Source organism: Manacus candei, unplaced genomic scaffold (assembly GCF_025592945.1).
Source record: "Manacus candei isolate 608988 ecotype Guabito, Panama unplaced genomic scaffold, ASM2559294v1 h1tg000024l, whole genome shotgun sequence".
In the NCBI taxonomy this organism is placed as follows: Eukaryota; Metazoa; Chordata; class Aves; order Passeriformes; family Pipridae; genus Manacus; species Manacus candei.
In genome coordinates, this window is record NW_026138072.1 from 6,284,733 (window position 1) to 6,292,302 (window position 7,570).

The following is a 7,570-nucleotide window of genomic DNA, read 5'->3' on the forward strand; positions in this document are numbered from 1 at the left end:
TCAAAGGGATGGATATTAATCTATTATTCAACTGCACAAAGTTCAGTAGAATAACTGTTCTCACTAATTGCTAATGGGCAAAATTGCTGGTGCTTATAGAAGATATTCTGGTAACAGATAATTAAGCAACTAAGTAGTTGAAAATGTCAGGAGAGAAAGATGATCTTTTCACCTCACTGAGTTCATTTTTAAAACAGTGAGCTGAGCTCACTCTGCTCCATACAGCTAGCCTGCTGCTCTGCTAGGGAGATGTGCTATGGCCACCAAGCACACAGACAGAGGGTAAAATTAAGGAAATGAAGGAAAACCTGTTTTCTTGATCCACCTTTAACACCTGCTGCTCATGCTCAGGGAAGAAGTTCAAATCTCCAACAAGTGCTATGTAGTCCAAATGTAGTTCTTGTTTTCGTTGACTTACAGAAACCAGGCTTCAACCATCACTTGTTTGATAGCTGAGGGATGTTATTCTTTTCCACAATCCATGTCCCTGCAATATTGCATCCAGAAAACTCTCCTCTGTCTCTGTTGTCCAGATATAATCCTAGAGCCTCTCCTTTTTGAGGAGGTGCCAGAGCAAGGATGAACAAGCTGTTGACTCTACAGACAAGGAACAAACACCTCTCAGCCTTTGCAACACGGATTGGAGGGAGAAGATAATTCAGTCAGTAAGTGGGGACAAGATCCTCAATATGTTATTTTGGCTCCTCCACCATATTTGAAATTCATCTCTCAGTGTTCCTAGGGAGAACAAGAGAACAATTCCTGAACGCTTGGAGCCTTGGGGCAACAGAACAAGCACCTGGGCCAGCAGTGTGGACCCAGACACCAGGACAAAGCAGTCCCAAGCAGCACTTTGAAAGCTGAATTATCACCCCAAATCCTCAGCACCTACTTCAAATATGTCACTCTTTTTGGGACTGAGTCCAGCTGGGGGCTCCTTCTGCTCCCACTCATCCTCATCGCAGCCCCAAGAAGACTGCATATGAAGCACAGGCTGCCCTCCAACTTTACAGCTTTATTGGCAACAACAGAATGCTTTTTGTAGCTATTTCTGCACATCATGAGGATGCCCTGAACCCTTCTACCTCTCAGGTGCGAGCCTGTCCCTTTTGGCACCTCTATGTGGTATAACCCAGCATCCCTTTGTAAGTCCCTGTAATCCAGATAGGGAAGAGTGGAAAATATTTCCCATATTTTGCTGCTGGCTACAGACAGCTCTTTCTGATTGTGTGTTAATGAGTTTCTAATGAATAGCAAGGCTCCCAATGAACAGGCCTTTCATCCCTATCTCTGAGATGCTATCCCTCTGGATATCACTCAAATTTACCTCCTCCTGCAGCCCTGACTGCCCACCCTGTGCCAATGGCAAGCTGATGCAACAAGGAGCACATGTCTGCTTAACAGTAAGTACTACAGTGAAATGTGATATTGTATCAATATTTGTCTCCAAGATGGCCACAGAAATACTTGCACACCCTTGCCCAGACACTTGCGTTGTGCCACTCAGAGCTTTGCACTGGCTTTGAAATCTCAGACTGGACCACTGGATGGCATTAGCACTAAGTTGGAGTGAATTTTCCTCAAGACTATGAAAGTTAAAAGTTTTTTAAGATACAAGTTTATAAAATAGAGGAATAAATATAGTCCATTACAGATACAGTTAAATTCTATTTTGCTCACATACAGCCAATTTCAAAAATCACTTAAACCTTACTAAAAAGGAGTTTTCTCCCAAAACTCCTGTCTCCAGTAATGCTTCAGCAGGACACGTGAGAGCCTGCTGGCTGAATCCTGCACAAAGGCAGCAGTGGGCTTTAAGTCAGATCTGTATTGATTCTCACCTGAATAAGACACGAGTGACTTTGCACAGGTCCTCTATACAACCAGAGGTTGAATTTCTTCTATAAACAGAACTTCTATAAACAGAACTCTTTGAAAATGTATTAATGGGTAAAAAGGATAGCCTGTAGGTCAGTGGACATAAGAACTAGACTGCAACGGGGGACATAGCAAAAATTTAAAGAATTAGCTAAATGCATATATGTTCAGTAGACCAAACAGCTCAGCAGTTGGAAACAATTTTGGTCGATTACCTACAAGACTAGGTAGAGGATTAATGAACATGCAGGATCCTCAGGATCCAGGGCAGGGCATGTTCAGGAAACTGCAGGAAAAATCAAAAGCTGTGGGTACACCAAAAAGGGAATTCTGTGCCCACTTTGGTGTGAATGGCAAGTTGAGGTGTCTGCTATAAGGGCTTGGGCTTTTATCATGTCTCACTCTTTATAGCCCAGAGTGGGTTTGCTGAACCAATGTCTGCTGGGCTGTGACTTGTGCAGTACAGCTGAGTGAAAAACAGGCCTTGTAATTGTGTGGCTAATAAAACCCCAAAACTGTAGGAAAACCACTAGACAAAATACAAGAAAATTTGATAATTTAATTGAATTAATGCCCAAGTGCTAGCTGACCTGTAAAAGATGTTTCAGTTTCATTTTGACATTGCTTAATGTTCTCAAAAACATTTTTTCCCATTTTAGAGAAGAGGATACCTGGATCAGTTTTTAAGTAGAGAAAAGTATTTCAAAATAAGGAGTAGAAAAGTTTTGTTCTTCAATGTCAAATGAAAATCATAGAATCATAGAATGGCCTAGGTTGGATGGGACCTTAAAGATCATCTAGTTCCAATTGCCCTGCCAAGGGCAGGGACACCTTTCACTAGACCATGTTGCTGAGAGTTCCATTCAACCTGGCCCCATACACTTCCAGGGATGGGTCATCCACAGCGTCCTCAGCCAACCTGTCCCAGTGCTTCAACACCCTCTCACTAAAAAATTTTTTCCTAATATATCCTCAAAACCTTCTTTCAGTTTGAAGCCATTCACCCTTTTCCTGTCACTACACATAAAAAGTCCCTCTTAGTCTTTCTGATGGGCTCCTTTTAAGTATTGGAAGCCTGGAATAAGTTCACCCCAAAGTCTTCTTTTCTCCAGGCTGAACAATCCAAATTCTCTCAGCCTTTCCTCATAGGAGAGGTGCTCCATTCCTCTAATCAACTTGGTGGTACTCCTTTGGACTTGCTTCAGCAGGTCCATTTCCTTCCTGTGCTGAGGACTGAGGACCCCAGAGCTGGATGCAGTGCTCCAGGTGGGGTCTCACCAGAGCAGAGTAGAGGGGTGGAATCCCCTCCCTTGACCTGCTGTCCACACTGCTTTTGATGCAGCCCAGAATACAATTGGCTTTCTGGGCTGTGAGTGCACATTGCTGGGTCATGTCTAGCCTCTCATCTACCAGCACCCCCGAGTCCTTCTTGGCAGGGCTGCTCTTCATCTCTTCATCCCCCAGCCTGGATTGATAACAGGGGTTGCCCCGACCAAAGTGCAGCACCTTGCATTTGGTCTTGTTAAACCTCATGGAACTCCCATGGGCCCACTGGATGGCATCCTGTCCTTCAGGTGTGTCAGCTGCACCACTCAACTTGGAGTCATTTGTAAATGGTACAGCATTTCTAAAGCAAATTCTTAAATGTTAAAACCCATAAAAATCTTGAGCTTTGATATAATTGTGCCATTTTTCTTTCTCTTGTTAACTTACAAAGTTTGACACAATTCTTTCAAAAATACATATTTAAGTGTTTCTCTTGTTGACAAAAAGACTCCTTCCCCTTTAATAAGAGTTACAGCCTGTGAGCTGCAGCCTCACAAGTTAAGGCTCTCTGACTGGGGCTGTAGCTGGCTGGTGTCTTACCCTGACATAAAGTCACCAGTGAGCCTCATAACTCAGGGAAGTACAAAATTGGTTGAGCTACACAACTCTAAAACCAGAGCTATGCAATAGGCTCTAATTTCACACCATTGGGGAAAAAAAAGAAGGACCTTAAAGTTAAGTAAAATCAAAAGAATCCCTCTGTAAATTGTGTCTGAGGATGTTGGAGTGAAAAGGACATATGGCAAAGGAATATTTAAGGTAGGGAACTGAACCAGCTCTGGTAGAAGCTGGTATGGCTTTGACCTCACTGTTTTTCTTGCAGCTAAGGAAACTTAGTCACACAGGGGCTGATCCTGAGAGGCAGGATCTGGAGCCCTTTTACCTTGACCTCGGGCACTTCAAGCTCAGTTTGTTCATTGCCTTGGGCTGGGTGCTACAGAGGTCTACTGGCTGTTCCTTGCTACCCACAGTGTTTGACAGGCTGCTGACAAGGCAGAAGTCCCAAGCTGGCCTCTCAGGTGCTTGAGGAGTGTAGAGGCACAGAAGGCAGAACATGCTGCGGATTGCTGTCCACATCGGCACAGGAAGCGGGAGATGGAAAGGCATGAGGGGTCCATGGGATGTGAGACCTTACCAACACCTGCTGCTGGAAAGGATTCCCCAGCAGGGAGGGCATGTAGGGGCAGATGGAACTGCTGGGAAGAGGAGTGGCAGGTTGGGGGATGGGGGAACCACTCTGCAGGGAAGCTGCAGGTTAAAGCAATCCTTCCTGTGTCCCCCCAGCACACAGGTGTTATTTTCTTGCTGTGGCACCAGCCTTCATTCAGCAGCTTCTGCTGGAGGGGGCTTTCTTTGTGCAGCCTGGAGAATGCGTGAAACCTGCACAAGTCCTGCCTAAGGAGTTCACTCTGTTATTAATCCATCACTTGGCACCATTGGCCAAATTATGCTCTTTTTTTAACTTGCATAAAATTGAAGTAGCTCCACTAGAATCTCACCAATAATGCAGATTTATGCTCTGCTAATCAGGAACAGAGTTTGATCTTGTTGTTTTGTAGCACCGTGACTGCAGTTTTACCAGTTCTTGAGAGACAGAACAAAATATTTGTATTTACTTGGTCTGAATTTTAAGTGCATTTTTCTGTGCTACCTTAACTAAAGCATCTTTCAGATGTGTAGATCTCTTAGATCAATATGTTCTACTCTGCCAGTGAATTGTGACCTAATGACCTAAGATGTGCAGGACTCTTGAATTGCCAGTCTATAATAGCATTTCACCTCAGTGAATCTAGCAGCTCTCACCATGTTATATACAACATTAGTCCTGACCTTCCAAAGGACTGAGCAACCAGTAATCCCACCTGTCTGTGGGCTGCCTTGCTGACATGTCAGCTGGGGGGTAACTTACTGTCTTGTCATGACATTCATGTTTTCCTTTGGTGAGGTATTACTGTACATCATCACCTTTTCTTGGAGAAAGGAATCACTGCCAAAAAGCCCATTAGTGTGTTTATTTGGTGAAAATATCTGGAAACCCATTTTTCCTGCTCTCATGAATGGTTCTTTAACAAAACAAGGTGAATTTTCCCTCCTGTGGGTAGCCGTTTTGCAGCTAATGAGGTGTTACCTTGTCACAATGTCAAAGTAGCAGAAGGGGGACTTACCACGTGGATCTCTTTGGGAACATTAAATATTAAAAGTGCTTGGACCACCAACCATAAAACTCCCTATGCAAGTAGAGTGCTTGGGTCAGAAAATTCACTTGGCAAATATAGAGATAGGGACAGCAGGTGACAAGTGCAAGCAAGGACTTTTTCTTCTTCCTAATGCTGTCTTATTCCAACTTTGCAATCCAAAAAGAAGAGAATGAAAGAAAAAGCTTTCAATCCAAATAGGAAAGAGATTTCTGGAAGGATTAAATGATGTCCTGACTCCCAAGTTCTGGTTATACCTCTAATCATGCCTTTGTGACAGGCCTTTGTGACAGATTTGCTGTTGCAATCTTTCTAGAAAATGTGCTCCAGCTGTAGCAGAGAGCCTTAAGCACCAAACACTGAAACACACCATACAAGTGAAGAACGGAGCAGAGAAATTAAAGCCCTCCACTGAATACAATTAGTTTATAACAAGAAAAAAATCTGTAATTTAGTCATGGTCGAATGTTTCCTATTTTCTCTTAGCATTCACAGCTCTTTTTTACAACTGTGCTTTTGTGGAAAGAAGAATTGGAATTCTCCAAAGTTTTGGGAATATCCTTGCTTTATCCTGAAAGCACTTATCTGCTCCCTCCATGACACAGTCTCTAATCCTACCGTGGATGCAGCGAGAGGAAATGGGCTTCTAATTTCAGAGTTGAAGTCAGAAGAGATAATATCTGTTCAGTTCCCTGTGTAAAAATTGCTGTGTAACATAAACCTCCTGGAATTCTGCTTTTGTTTCCTCAAAAGGATCAGGATGTGAAGACCCATATGGGTGTGGATTATCCCTGTACAGGCTGAAAAATAGAATAGTGGGGTTGCTTGATACTATATAAAATTTTAATAAGAGATGAATCACATAAAGCTTTTCTCTGCCTTCCCCTTTTATTCTTAATATATGCTCTAGACATGTCTGTGGAATATAGGTTGTCAGTGTATGTAGGTACAGTCTGATTCATCTGACTTCTTGTAAAGATCGGGGAGGTGTTATTCAGGCAGCAGCAAGGGCAATTCTCAGAGAGTGGGAAGAAACACTTCCAACATGAGCTTTTAAGGGTTACCTCATTTGTGCAGCATGTCCAAAGACGTCAAAACCAAACTCCAGTAAGAAGCAGAGTCAAGAGAGGGTTAAGGAAGTCAGTGCTGCCTGATGTTAACATCTTTCTTTTTTTTTCAGCTTTGTAAAAGATAAATGTTTCAGATTTCAATCTGTGGTTCCCAGCAGTGCTTTGGAAACACTGCAGTAGGCCCACAAAAATCGCTAATGCTGGGCCAAGCTGAGATAATGCGTCTCAGCAGGAGTGACATAATGTCCTAAAAGAAGACTATGATGTAATGCATATCTCACAAATCAGAGCCAATTTCCATTAGGAAGCCTTGAAGTCTAGCACTAATACTTCAGTATGCAAAACTTTGTGGGTTTAGATTTTTTTCTTTTTGTTTTTTAAGAATGACTTTGTAAGGCTTATAGCACTTATGCAGTCTGTCTCAGTTACTAGAGAAGCTTCTCTCTCATTCCGCCCTTTCTTTCAATCCAGTTGCTTACTGAAAGCCATTAAGTGTTTCACCTTGGCTGAGGTGCCTGTGATATGTTAATATGAACACTGTAATTTTAACATTAGCATGGATGTTTATGCAGGTGAGGCATGAAGCACATATAATATATTACAGTAAATCCCCTATGCAGGGACTTATTAGACTCACTGATGTCTCATGTTAAGCAGTGTTTGTGCAAAGCTCAGTTTTTCTTCAGCTGGTGCAAAACCTCAGTTCTTGGTGGAGTTTGGAGTTACTCCCCTGAGTGAGCCAGATTTGGGCCTGTGCAGTTTATAAACCATCACAGTCAGTTTTCCTCTCTTTTATTAATAACCATCTCCACTCCTGCTGCTCAGTGGTCCTGTGGTGCATGAGCCAGTGGGACCAGAAACCAGAGTGCTGGGAGCTGCTGCAGGCCCTATTTCCAAGCAGGGCATGTCTGAGCAAGACTGCTGGGGTCCCACACCTGCCCCAACCCCAGCCACTCACAAAGTGGTGGGATGTTCTGAAGAGTCTCACTGTCCCCTTGACCTTCACGGTTTGCAATAAGGAGATCACAATGATTCCCAGGCATGTAGCTGCCTCTGGAGATGTGGTCTTGCACCCTTCATACGTGCTTTTGCAGATGAGGG